At 37.4% G+C, this 14376-nt stretch overlaps 1 protein-coding gene and 1 pseudogene across 1 annotated transcript in view; both read left to right on the top strand.

Moving 5' to 3' along the window:
• PHACTR2 (phosphatase and actin regulator 2) overlaps positions 1-14376 on the top strand; it is a 196171-nt gene that overhangs the window by 52705 nt on the left and 129090 nt on the right. The window lies entirely within an intron of this gene.
• Positions 1681-2534, top strand: LOC116634450 (annotated as a pseudogene).

The following is a 14376-nucleotide window of genomic DNA, read 5'->3' as shown; positions in this document are numbered from 1 at the left end:
GTTAGTTATCTATTGCGGCGTAACAATATTACCACAAATGTAGCAACTTAAAACAATACGTATTACCTCAGTTTCTGTGTGTCAGGAGTTAGGGCACAACTCAATGGGGTCCTCTGCTTTGAGTCTCAGGACCTCACAAACTGCAGTCAAGGTGTCAGCCAGGGCTGTGGTCTCATCTGAGGCTTGCCTGGGGAAGGCTATGCTCCCAAGCCCAGGGAGGCTGCTGGCAGCATTCCACTCCTTGCAGAATGCAGGACTGCGGGCCTCAGTTTGTTGCTGGCCTTGGCCTGGAGGTTGCCTTCTGCTGCTTGCCTCTCAGCACTCTCCACATGGCAGCACACAACATACCATTTGCTTCTTCAAAGCCAGGAATACAGTGTCTCCTAACAAGACAGACATTATAACCTTACATAACACAATCACACACACATAATCCCATACATCCTTGCCATAGTCTATTGATCAGAAGCAAGTCACAGATCCCATTCATTCTCATGGAAAGGGGCTTACACAGTGATGTGAATATCAGGGGGCTACCTTAACATCTCCCCACCATACCCCCAGTGTTAAGAAACTTTTCTTTCTTTTTTTTTAAGATTTATTTATTTATTTGAGAGAGAGAGAGTGTGTGTGTGTGTGTGTGTGTGCGCGTACGCATGCGCAAGTCAGGAGGGGGGTCAGAGTGAGGGAGAGGGACAAGCAGACTCCGTGCTGAGCACAGAGCTCCATGCAGGGCTCAATCTCATGACCCTGAGATCATGACCTGAGCTGAAACCAAGAGTCAGATGCTCAACCAACTGAGCCACCCAGGAACCCCATTAAGAAATATTTCTTGTGGGGTGCCTGGGTGGCTCAGTTGGTTAAGTGTCTGCCTTCAGCTCAGGTCATGATCCCAGGGTCCTCAGATGGAGCCCTGCATCGGGCTCCCTGCTCAGTGGGGAGCCTGCTTCTCCCTCTCCCTCTGCCTGCCACCCCTCCTTCTTGTACTCTCTCTCTCTGTCAAGTAAGTAAGTAAAATCTTTTTTAAAAAAGAAATATTTCTTGCATTACCTCAGTTATCAAATATTTCCTTCCTACAAAAGCAGAGTAAATTAGAATCCTCCCTCCAGTTTGTTAACCTGTGTGCAGTGATTTGTGAGTTAATGGGCATTTCTGTTTAGCTTTAGCACTGCTGTTTTCAACCAAATCAATTTTTAACAAATAGATTTAGGCCAGTAATCTCAAAGGAGAAGTTGAACAAAGTTTTAACTGGGGACATTGAAAACGTAAATGTATGTATTTAGTAGATGCATAACAATGTGATTATGAAAATATTCAGATTCTGTTTTCTCAATTAGTGAATCAAAAAACATAAGGACTTATCTGTAAATGATATTCTATTGACACTATTGTTTATCACTAGGCCTGATAGTAAAGCCCACACTACTTTTACTGCAGACTCAATTTCCTTTTCCTATTTCCCTGGGTACCCACAGGACTAAACGATTCATTGGTACAAATCATCTCCTTCCTTCCCTCTCTCCCTCCCTCCCTCCTTCCCTTCCTTCCTTTCTTCCTTTCTTCCTTTATATATAAAATACATAGTTCCTGAGCCCTTACCCATATGCTGACTTTGTGCTGGTGTTACAATGGTAAATAAGACATGGCCTCCAAATGACATTTAGTTCAGCGCAGGAGACACAGGAGAGTGCCTTGAGACAAATTCCGTGGGGGAAGTTGCTATAGAAATTATATATAGATTATAAAGCGAAGGAAGCCGAAAGCTCTGCTGGATTTTCTTTTCCCCATCCTTCCACTGCCCCCTTCCAACCTAAGCTAGAGCCAGTGGGCCTCCGGCCTAGCAGAGCTTTCGCCATGGCCCTCAGCGATGCTGACGTGCAAAAGCAGGTTAAGCATATGATGGCTTTTACTGAACAAGAAGCCAATGAGAAAGCAGAGGAAATAGATGCGAAGGCAGAGGAAGAGTTCAACATTGAGAAAGGTCGTCTTGTGCAAACCAAAGACTGAAGATTATGGAATACTATGAGAAGAAAGAAAAGAAAGAAAAGGCAAAAGAAAATTCAGATTTCTAATTTGATGAATCAAGCAAGGCTCAAAGTCCTCAGAGCAAGAGATGACCTTATTACAGACCTACTAAATGAAGCAAAACAGAGACTCAGCAAAGTGGTAAAAGATACAACCAGGTACCACGTGCTGCTGGATGGACTGGTCCTCCAGGGTTTGTACCAGTTGTTAGAACCCTGAATGATTGTTCGTTGCAGGAAGCAGAATTTCCCTCTGGTAAAGCATGCAGTGCAAAAAGGGATTCCTATGTACAAAATTGCCACCAAAAAAGATGTTGATGTCCAAATTGATCAGGAGGCCTACCTGCCTGAGGAAATAGCTGGTGGAGTTGAGATCTGTAATGGAGATTGTAAAATAGAAGTTTCCAATACCCGAGAAAGCCGGCTGGATCTCATAGCCCAGCAGATGATGCCAGAAGTACGGGGAGCCTTATTTGGTGCAAATGCCAACAGGAAGTTTTTGGACTAAACCTTTGGGTGAGGTGGAGTTCATCCACTGCTCTCCTGCTATCATGCGGAAGTTTCTGATATTTGAAGAAACAAGATATCTGTGTGGCTTCCTCTTCGCTCTTCTAATATTCTGTATTTATCAGTGGATCCTCTCTGTAGCTAATGCCCTTGGCCTAATTGTTAACATGAGAGAAAGTTTCACTTACTATGATCAGGAAACCTCCTTCTTAGCTTATCTGTAAGTAGCACAACTTTCATTTGCTTCTGTAGCATGAAGGTGAGGGTATCAGATTGTGGTTACTGGAGCTTCCCTGAGTCTCTGCTCTTCCTCTCGTCTTCTGCTGTCAGTTCTCGCATCTAGAGGGTGATGTGTATGGTGTTCTCTGACATTCAGTCTCTGCTCTTTAGGCTTCAAATGCATGGAGGGCATGCATTCCTGCCAGCAATAGTAGCTTCATTGTTCACCTGTTTGGGCCTAGAAGCGTTTCTCATCTGTAAATGTGATTTAAAACCTAAGCCATGAATCGGTCTTATTTATTAAAACAAAAGGTTTACATGGGGGAAAAAAAAAAAATATATATATATATAGATTAAGGTCCCAGAGGATTTAACATCTAAGCCAACATACCTCCTAGAACATAAAATATAGGAGAACTGGAGGCCAGATTTCAAGAATCAATCAACCCATGTCGACATAGAAAATAAAACGCAAAGGAGGATGAGTCCTCTAGATAGTAATAAAAGGGGGAGACACACAGAGATTTGAGAATCAAGGCTTTCAGTAAACCTAGATAGAATATGGGATGAAAAGAAGCAATGAATTTTTAGTAACTGCAGTGTTGTCAGGCTATGAAAAGAAAGTCTCATTCTGCAGATGGTACCAGATATTTCTATATTGCCATAAATAATGGGATACAACTCAATATTCATGGTGCTTTTGCATAAAAATGAAAAAGTCTAGATGAAATAGGGTAATATTTAACTTGGAAACAAAGCAAGAATTATCACCCTAAAGTCACAGAGGAAAATGGGAAATGTATAGTAATGTTGACTAAATGTAGCTGAATATTATATTCATCATTGGTTCAAAGAAATATATCGTAGTATGTCTCATTGGCTCACAAAATAATACTGTATATACACACCTCTGAAGAAGAAATCAAATAATCCGAAAAAATAGTGAAATCTTGGGGGCTTCATATGGGTTTTGGAATACTTCCCAGCAAAGCAAAATTCACAGCATTTTCCCCTGCTACATGTCTTTTAAAGTGTAACAGTAAAACTTTCAGGTAAAATTTGCTTCTATCTTGTATATTGGGCTCTCCTCTACCCTGTAGAAATTTCCCTTGTGCATTCTCATAAGAAGTTGGGGAATGAAAATGCTTCAATGAAAAAGCGTCATTGCTTGGGAGAGGGGTGTGTAGATTTAAAATGGCAATATTCCAAGCCCATTTTGTATGTCTACTTATTAATTGTGTGATTATATGATTTCTCCCTGAATAAATCTTGTTTTGATGAAAGATTAAGTCTGAACACCTGCAGGGTGCCTCACACCCCCCCAACCCCCTCACCCCCCCACTTCTCAGCTTCCATCTCCGTCACCTGTTTGGAGAATGTGTCAACTTTCCTTAATTGAGAAGTAATTTGCAGTTACCGAAATCCATTTTATATTATAAAGCCTCTTCACTATGTACAACTTTTCCCTAGAGGGTTGTGTTACTTGGAGGCATTTCTTAGATTTAAGTTCTAATAAAATTAAATATGTTTTTAGGAACCAACCTTGTAGGGTGTTTTTTCTGTTTTAAAATACCAGAAGTAGGATGTCTGCATGGCTCAGTTGGGTAAGTGTCTGACCCTTGCTCAGGTCTTGATCTCAGGGTCGTGGGATCTAGCTTGCATGGGACTCCCTGTTCAGTGGGGAGTCTGCTTCCTCTCTCCTTCTCTTTCTGCCCTTCCCCCTGCTCCTGCACTCTCTTTTTTTCTAAAATAAATAAATAAATCTTTATCAAAAAATAAAATAATGAAATAAAATACCAGAAGCATGAAAGTAAAGAACAGTTGAAGTTAAGCCTGTTAAATATGAGAAACTATTTATTTTGTTTGTGATTCCCTTAAGATGCTATTTGGAGTTTTAAAGATACCATTGTACTACAAATAAAAAATATTACAGAGAGATATTTACTTTAAAGGAAACAAAAATAAGCCGTAGATAGGAGTTCTTCATCCATTTTTAATTCTAGGATGCTGAGCTCTTTAATAATGGAAATGGTTTAAATAACACTAAAAATGAATCTGTATTTTTCTCCCTGAATGTAAAACAGTACGTTTTAAATTCACTTCTCTATGGGGCACCTGGGTGGCTCAGTTGGTTAAGCATCTGACTCTTGGCTTCTGCTCAGGTCATGATCTCAGGGTCCTGGGATGGAGCCACTCATCCTCCTCCCCCTCCCCTTCCTACCCCTCCGCTTCCTCCTTCCCCTCCCTTTCCCCCCTCCTCTCCCTCCTCCTCCTCCCTGGAGTCTACTTAGGATTCTCTCTCTTCCTCTCTCTTTGCCACCCCCACCCCTTGCATATGCACTTGCACTCTCTCTCTCAAAAAAAAGTAAATTTGCCTTTCTACTAGTGATGTTTCAACTCTTCTAACTTCCAGGTAGTTCTGTTTTTCATCTTGAATTGTCTTCACCTACATTCCAGTTACTTTTTCCATTCAAAAGTGTAGAGCATTCTCTCATTGAGTCAGCCCCTGCTTTTCACATGGATGAATGATGGTACTGAATATACCAAAGCAATGAATCACCTCTCTTGATTTTTAGTTCTTTTGTTTGTGCCCCCCTTTTTAATTCCCCTTCTTCTCTGTTCTTTCCTTCTTTTTTCTTTTCTTTTTCACCCTCTTCAGTTTAATACTTAACTAATTTAATGTGTGAGTTTATCCCTAAAGCCACCTGCCTGCCTCCCTCCCTCCCTCCTTCCCTCCCTCCCTCCCTCCTTCCTTCCTTCCTTAGCTTCCTTCCTTCCTTCCTTTAAAATAAAGGCAGTCAGGGTTTTAAATATACCTCTAATTACCACATTAACATCAACTCACATGTTCTGTGATACTTTCATTGTTTTTCGTTCTAAACATTTTATAAGTTACAATTTGACTTCCTTGTGTTTCTTAGGAGTACATTTTTTTTTAATTTCCAAAAATATATGGGAGACATTTTTGTTCCTGTTTTTAAGATTCTAAGAAATGTATTTCTAAGAAATCAATACATTTAATTATGGTCAGAGATTGTGGATTGTTTAATATGAAGTCTTTAAAATTTATTGGGATTTTGCATATGATCCAGTATTAACTCAGTGTATAGTTGCCATTTGAGTACAGGGCTCTACATACATCTACTTCAAGCTTGTCAATTGGATTGTTTAAATCCCTATCCTTAAAAGTATTTTGCCTGCTTGATCTTATTACTTTTTGATGATATGTTAAAATCTCTCCATATTATTGTGGGTTTGTCAATTTATCCTTGCAATTCTGCTAGTTTTTGCTTTTAATATTTCAAGGTTCTGACGGTAGGGGTGTACCCCTTAATTTGTATGTGTATCTTCTTGTTACTCTTTTTATCCTTTGTAATAGATCCCTCTATTCTATTTATTATTTTGACTTGAATTTTAATTCATCTATTTTTTTTAAAGATTTATTTATTTTATTTTAGAGAGAGATAGAGCGAGCATGGGGGGAGGGGCAAAAGAAGAGGGAGAGAGAGAATCCTCAAGCAGACTCCCCGCTGAGTGCAGAGCCCAACACAGGCTCAATCCCAGGACCCTGAGATCATGATGCTGAAATCAAGAGTCAGATGCTGAACTGACTGAGCCACCCAGGCACCCCAATTATTAATATTGATATACCAGTTTTCCTTTGGTAAGCATTTGCTTGGTATGTATTTTTCATGTTTTTATTTTCAGCTTTTGCTGTTTGGGATGTATATCCTAAAGTTGGCAGAGAGAGAAAGATATATAATATTTCTGCTTCCTCCAGTCTTTTAGTGTCTGTCATTAGATAAAGATATTCCTTTCATATTTATTGGGATTACTGATTTGGACTTGCCTTGACCATCTTAATTTGCATCATCTTTTTTAGCATGCTCTTTTTCAATTTTTTTTTCTTTCATTTTACTATCTCATTATTTGGGTTAGTGAAACTTCTATTTTCCCTTTCTTTTATTTACTGACTTGGAAGCTTATTATTGTATTTTTCTTATTACTTGGAACAATAACTTTTTCTAACAAAATCAAAAACTATTCAATTTGTCCGTCCTCTTTCTGGTCAAAATCAGGACCTTAACATATATTAAAAATTTACTGACTACCTCTCCATTTTGCATACCCAATATTTTATTAAGTCCACCATAATTTTATCAATTTCTGTACCCACCATTGTTTTTTGCATCTCACCCTTAATCTGGGCTCATTTTCTTTCTTGTTAAGGAATATGTGTAGAAGTACCTTTAGTGATCAACCACTTTTAGTGAGTGATTATTTGACTTAGTGATTGTTTATCTGGGTATGGAATTCTAAGTGGACAGTTATTTCTCTGTAACATCAAGAAAATATAACTCTGTTGTCTTCTTCAATTTATTGGGATTCCTTAATGTGGCATCTGTCTTGTCTACTTACTACTTTTTTTGATTTTCTCTGTATTCTTAATACTTGATTTTACTAGGATGTGTCTAGATTTTTTTTTCCTTGGTGACACCTAGCATTGTTTTAATTCTCCCCTTGGATGTCTACTGAACATCTCAAAATTGGACCTATAATTTTCCACTCTAAACCCACTCTACTCACTGTTGTTCCATTTGGATTCATGGCAATTTGGTCCTTCCCCAGTTGCTCATACTTGAAGTCATCCTTGCTTCATCTCTATTCCCTCATGCCCCACATTCGACCCATGAAGAAATTTGGTTCTACCTTAAAATGGATCCAGAATCCAGGTACATTTCACCATTCCCACTGCTGCCAAACAGGTCTAAGTCGAGATCATTTCCTGCCTGGATTATTCCTGTAATATCTCTCCTGTTTTCTCTGCTTCCAGCCTAGTCTCCCCTGTCCTCTACTCAGAAGCCATAGTGATCTTAAAATATGTCGGATCCTGTCTTTTTTCTTTCTTTCTTTTTTTTTTTTTTTTGGTCAAAACTGTCACTGCTTCCCCATCTCATTTATAGCAAAAGCCAAAGTCCACGGTCAACTACAAGGTCTTACAAGGCTTATAATCACTTTCTCATCCACCCTTCCTTTAGTACTCCAATATACTGCTTGAACATACAGCATACTCTTATCTTTGTATTAACTGGCCTTTCTGCTTGGAATGCTTTTCCTTCAGATAGCCAGGTGGCTAACTCCATCACCTCCTTTGGGTCTGTGCTCAAATAACACCTTCTCAGTGAGAACTACCACAACCATCCCATGCTAATCCAATCTCCTACTCTTCTCTATTTCATATCACTTTTCATCTTCTAAATTGTTATAAAATTTACTGACTTATTGTGTTCATTGCTAATTTTCTGTCCTTTCACTAAAATATAAGTTCTGAGTGCAGGTATTTTTACTTTGTGTTTAATTCTATATATAAAATACTTAGAACAGGCCCTGATACAAAGAAGAAGCATAATAAATATTTGCTGGGTAAATAATGAACCAATAAATAATTCTTATTTATACAGAACTATCACATATAATATAATATAATATAATAAATATAATAAATATAATAAATATAATCCAATATTAGATCTTATGTATTTTTACAGCACAGGAATACAATGAGATAAAGTTACAACCCAAAGGTCAAGTAATTGGTAAATGGTTAAACAAATTTTGCTATAGCCATACAATGGAACACTACTCAACAAAAAGGAACAGAATACTGATACATATAATATGGATGAATATCAAAAACATTAAGTGAAAGAAGACAGATATAAAAAAACTGCATATGGTATTATCCCATTTATATGAAGTTTTAGAAAAGTCAAAACAACAGGGATGGAAAGGAGGTCAGTAGCTGCCCAGTGCCAGGGGGTGGGATGGGGATTAACTGCAGGACATGAAAGAACTCTTAAGGGCTCTCAAAGTTTTCGAAAACGCTATTGTGGTGGTGATTACACTCTTGTTTACCAAAACTCATTGAACTGTTTATATAAAATGAATAGATTTTAGGGTTTGTAAATTATTCCTCAAAAAGCTGTAAGCAATAAATAAACAAACAAATGCAGTTTAGATGATCCACACATTATCAAAATTTAATCTTTCTTTGATTTAGGAAGTATGTCATAATCTGGAGGCATCTTCAGAATGAATTGCTGACTCTGTGCTGGAAAGATGCAGATTTGGCAATTAATAAAGCTCAGAGCCTCCTCTGTAGCAGCCCATTGTTCATCCTTAACTCTTGGTGGAACAAATCTCTATCATAGTACTCACTTTTATAATCATTTACGTGTAAGCCACAATACCCACCCTTCACTATATATATATGAACTCTCGCCGGGGTAGGGTCTGTACCTCATTTACGTCCCATGTGCTATAGGTGCTGGGCTGACGGGAGGTGCTCAGTCAATGTAATTGAACGAATAGACGATTATTCATAGCATGGCATATAAAAGCAAATTTACAGTCATTGACAGACTTGATCTTATTTTGCTATGGAGTCTGTATACTATTATCAAAAGCATACATATAGTTCTAGATGATTTTTTTAATCCATACTTCACGTTGCTGTAATTACAGAGGTAATGTAAATGCTTATTCTTTTGTTCATCACATATGTATCGAATGCCCTCTGTGTGCCAGACATTTTGGTAGGTCCTAGGGATGGATGTGATGGTTAATAAAACGATGATTTGGGGGCGCTTGGGTGGCTCAGTTGGTTAAGCGTCTGCCTTTGGCTCAGGTCATGATCTCAGGGTCCTGGGATCAAGCCCCACATCACGCTCCCTGCTCAGTGGGGAATCTGCTTCTACATCTCTCTGCACCACCCCCCCCCCCAGCTTGTGCTCGCACCTGCTCTCTCTTTCTTTCTCTCTGTCTCTCAGATAAATAAATAAAATCTTTAAAAAAAAAAACCACACCAATGATTTGGACCTTACTTTAAGCAATTGTTTTCTGTAAATTGGGCAGTAATTATTAAAGATGTCTTTAAGGCTTGGTCTCTATAGATTTTGATCAGTAATTAAAGATTATTAATTTTACAGCAGCTGTCAGAGTCTTAGACACTGTGGATGAGTAATTTATCTTTCCTGTGGAATGAAGTGCAGCAAATTACACACTATTTCTCCTGGGGCGGGGAAAATTTGGGGGAAAGGAAATTGCAGCACCACCCATAAGGTCTTTATTTTCCAGGATAAATCTTCCAACTGTCCAACTCAATCACTAAGTAAGCACACGTGAGATACACCACGCCCTCTGTGGAGACTCACTAAGGGCAAGGCAGGGGCAAAGTATTTTGATAATCCTAGCTTGAGCAAGCAGTAGAAGGAAAACTCAGGAAATAAATCATATAAAAATATGAGAACAATAGGAAAGAAAAGCCTGTTTTACAGGTTTGTTTCCTGTTCTAATACTTGTGGAATGTGTTTTTCTCTCCTACTGATATGACTAGAATGCCCAAAGTTATAATTCTTTTCTTAACCAAAATTCTCCTTTGTCTGTTTATATTTTCATGTTAAAACTAAAATCTCTCAGAATTGTCCAAATAAAAGGCATAGGAAGCATTTGGTTGCAATGCTATAGAATAACATTCAAAAAAGTAAACGCTAGTTATGTATACAGAATTTCAACTGAAATTATAAGATCCAGTAAAATTTTAATTTGCATTTTAGTAATTATATTTTTCTTAGTAAGCTTCCTTTCACAAAATGTAGCCAAATTTTGGAGTAATACAAAGTTTTAAAAACCCAGCACACATTCTACTAGAAAAAGTACCTTAATACTTAAAAATGTTTGCATATTAGTTTTTAGTTTCTGAGTTATGTATTCTTTTACCTGATTATTAGAACCCCTTGTGTTAAAATAGTCTTCTAACTTTAAAAATTGCCTTCTAGCATGCTCGCTTCGGCAGCACATATACTAAAAAAATAAAAACTGCCCTCTAGCACCTCCATCAGTGGAAGGAAGAAAAGACAGTTTTCTGCTTTTTAATAAATCTGACAATGGTAATAGAAAGAAAATAATTGGCTAACATAGTGGTCTTAGATTACCTGTGAATTTTAGTTGTTTCTTCTGACCATTGTATCTAGAAAACAAACTAATACATTGAGGAAAAAAATCCTATTTGGGAAATTACTCAGTTTTAATCACTAAATTTCATTTCCTTCCCAGTAGGAAAGGGTTTTTCTTTGACTGTAATTCCCCTGACTCAGGGAAATGTCTGTAATTCGCCGAATTTTCATGGCCAAGTCCAGGAATAAGAGCGGCAATTAAGAGAATCCTTGTCTACTTATACATGGCCACCACCAGCCACTTTGCTTTCTGGACCACCACTCTTCTGACCAACATCTCATCTGCTGGGAGTCTGCCTAAGCCTCCTCTCCCACCCAACTGCTGGTGTCTCAAAATGGATCTTGCAGCATCTGGGCAGAGCAGACCCCCAGGATGTGTATTCATGGCATTTGTGCTCTGAGGGAGAAAGATCTCACTCTTTCTCCCACTCCCAGCTTAGATTTGGCCGCCTAGAAAAGACTGGCAGTCACCTAAAGGATAGGATTTGGTAGTGATGACTGTTCTAATTATACAGCATCTTCTCTAGCCACCAAATAATGTGTCTACAATTTGGACTTGGACCTAGTAGGTAGAGACTTTTCCACAAATAGATGGCTAAAGTTTAGGTTTATTTATGCTTTTCACTTTTATCTAGCAGATCTAGTGATTTCCATTCATCAGGGGTGCATGTGTAACTTTGGGTACCCCAGGTAGGAGAGCTTCATAACTCCAAATCAGACAGACCAGTGAAATCTGTGTGATAAGGTAAAATGCTTGAAAACCTCAATGTGTACATACAACCTTTTTGTCAAAAGGCAAACCAGATTCAGGAAGGGGAAATTCTGCCTAACTAATCCACTCACTTTAACTTCTTTCTGGAGGTAAACGAATAAATCTTTCAGGGATTGAAAGATATTTAGACTGTAGGGTGGAGAAATCAGTAGATGTCATCATTCTATATTTTTAGGAGACCTTAACATAGACTATTGCTCAGTTTCAGTCATGGTATGACCTGATGACAGCATATCACAAAGGATGAAAGTAGTGGTACGCTGAAGACAGCTCATACAAGCCAGTTGGTAAATTTCCAGGAATTTTGCAAACCAATTGACATAAATTTTGCAAGCCAGTCAACTGCTTGTTGAATTGGCCATTGTAGGAGTATTTACATTAAGGAAATCGGCAAATACTACTTACAAGTCACAAATCAATCTTGTCCCCCACCTCCAGACAAACCCGAGTGTTGAGTATTTATCAGGATATCACTGGATAAGAGTTTGGTTTAGAAATACAGATCAAAGAGCAGGACCAATGGGATAAATGCTGAAGAATTATAAATAGATGGCTTCCTCAGAGTTAGATGTTGGCACTAATCTTATTTAGCATTTTTATAAACTCCCTGGTAAGAGGTAATACACAGAGAAATGTCCATATTTTTCCGATGACATTAAATGTTCCCATAGTTAAACTATAAACTGTAGGATTAACACCTAGAGCTCTTAGTAAGACTGTAAATTGGCTGAATAATTGATTATCTCTAATAAGGCAAGAAAAAGGCAATTTTGGAAATTATCTTAAAATACTCTTGTTAGATGATAAATTCTGACGTGATGACCTATAAATGGAATTTAGGGATTTCTGTAGACTTTTTCTGTGTTCATTAGTATAATTCGTTAGCCTTGATAAAAAGGCAGCAAAATAGAATAACTGTCCCACCCTTATAAAGAAACCTTGATGCACACTTATTGCAGTTGTGGTTGACATGTTTCAAGGATAATGTAATGGAACTGGAAAAGTTTCAGAGAAAAGTGTGTAACCTGATCGGGGGATTATAGGAATCTCTGATGAGGCTAAGATTATATTAACTAGCAAATCCTGAAAGGTTTTGAATAAGGTAAACATAGATGGATCTAGCAAATCCTGAAAGAAGAGAACTATAGAGTACCCCTTTGATGTTTGAAATAAGAATTTGTAGAAGAAATAAAAAAGAAACACACTATTGTTTCTCAAGGAAAAGAAGTAATGATAGCAAAAATAGCCTCAGATTTAGCCTTTGTCAATTTAAAAAAGTCATTACATTTACCTAATTTTTAAAGATTTATTTATTTATTTATTTGAGAGAGAGAAAGAGAGAGAGCATGAGCGGGTGGGGTAGAGGTAGAGGGAGAGAGAATCTGAAGCCGATTCCCGCCTGAGTGAGGAGCCCAACCAGGGCTCAATCTCACCACCCTGAGATCATGACCTGAGCAGAAACCAAGAGGCGGATGCTTAAAGCACTGAGCCACCTGGAGCCCCTCCATTTACATTTTTTTAATGCGCAAAATTTACTGTGTATTTCTTATGATCAATGACCTCCCTTATTAATTAGGCTCAATCAATGGAAGGAAGACTGTGAAGTTTCCTCCTCTCAATTTAGGTTGAGAAAACAGTTAACTTGAATTTTTTTTGTTATTGTTTTAAGGCAAACTTACTAAAGTAAAGAAATGGAAGAGCCATTATAATTGTTCACTCTCACTGATGAGTCCCCCAGGTGGGCTGTGTTCCCAAAATACAAGTTTTGCACTTTATAAAGAAATCTAGTTGATTGATTTCATTGCCCTGATTAGAACTCACATCTTGGTTAATCCTCAATTTCATTAAAAAAAAATCAAGTGTCTTAAGAATGAATTAGGCAAAGGGAAGTAGATAATTGATCACAGTATTCTAGGGGAAAAAATTCTCCACAATAGAGGGTGGACTCTTTGGGTGTGAACAAAATAGGGCAACTTACATCATTATGATGAAACAGACAAGTAAATGTCTTTCAAAAAATAAAGCAAGGCTGTGTGTGATCTTAATAATACAAACTTCAGAAAAAAAAGATTTTCATGCTTAAGGTATTAAATAACTTAGATTATTATTTTATTATATATATTATCTAGCTTTTTAATAGTTTAGAGTGGAATGTCTAGGATAATCTGAAAAGTGAAAGCTGTGGCAAATGAATTAAATATATTACAGTTAATTTGTTACTTTTTAATGAAATATATACATTCAGAAAAATGCACAAATCATGGTATACAGTGAAATTTCATCAAGTGAACACATTTATGTGACCACTACCCAGTCCCATGCACTATCTATTGATATATATACACATATATATACATATATGCAATTGATGAGTAATCTATAGATTATATATAATATATACTATATAATCTATATATAATCTATATATAATGCACTATATATATATATATATATAATCTATAGATTACTCATCAATTGTATATAACAAGAGTATTTATCTGTATTCGTATTTTTAAGAAATTTGGGGTTGAGATTTACTTATGGGAAGTTTTAATTCAACTTTTAGGGAATGTTAGCTTCTAAAACAAATTACCCTTTGTTTTTGTTGTTTTCACCTTTTTGTGTATTTTAAACACCTTACCACAAGGTTTCAGAGATTTCACAGTGATTCTTTTTAAATAGGAGAGGTGCGCTTCCCGGAGTTTAGGTGGTAGAGAGCAGTCTGTCCTTTGCTGATCTCACACATAGATCCATCTTTCAGATTTATTGTTCAACGTAACTGAGGCCACTAATTTTTTTTGTTTGTTAAAAGGAAGCTACTTTTTAAAACGAGGAAAGC

This window comes from Phoca vitulina, unplaced genomic scaffold, assembly GCF_004348235.1.
Source record: "Phoca vitulina isolate PV1807 unplaced genomic scaffold, GSC_HSeal_1.0 scaffold9, whole genome shotgun sequence".
Lineage (NCBI taxonomy): Eukaryota > Metazoa > Chordata > Mammalia > Carnivora > Phocidae > Phoca > Phoca vitulina.
Note: the sequence above shows the minus strand (reverse complement) of the source record. Positions and strands in the feature narration are given on the sequence as shown.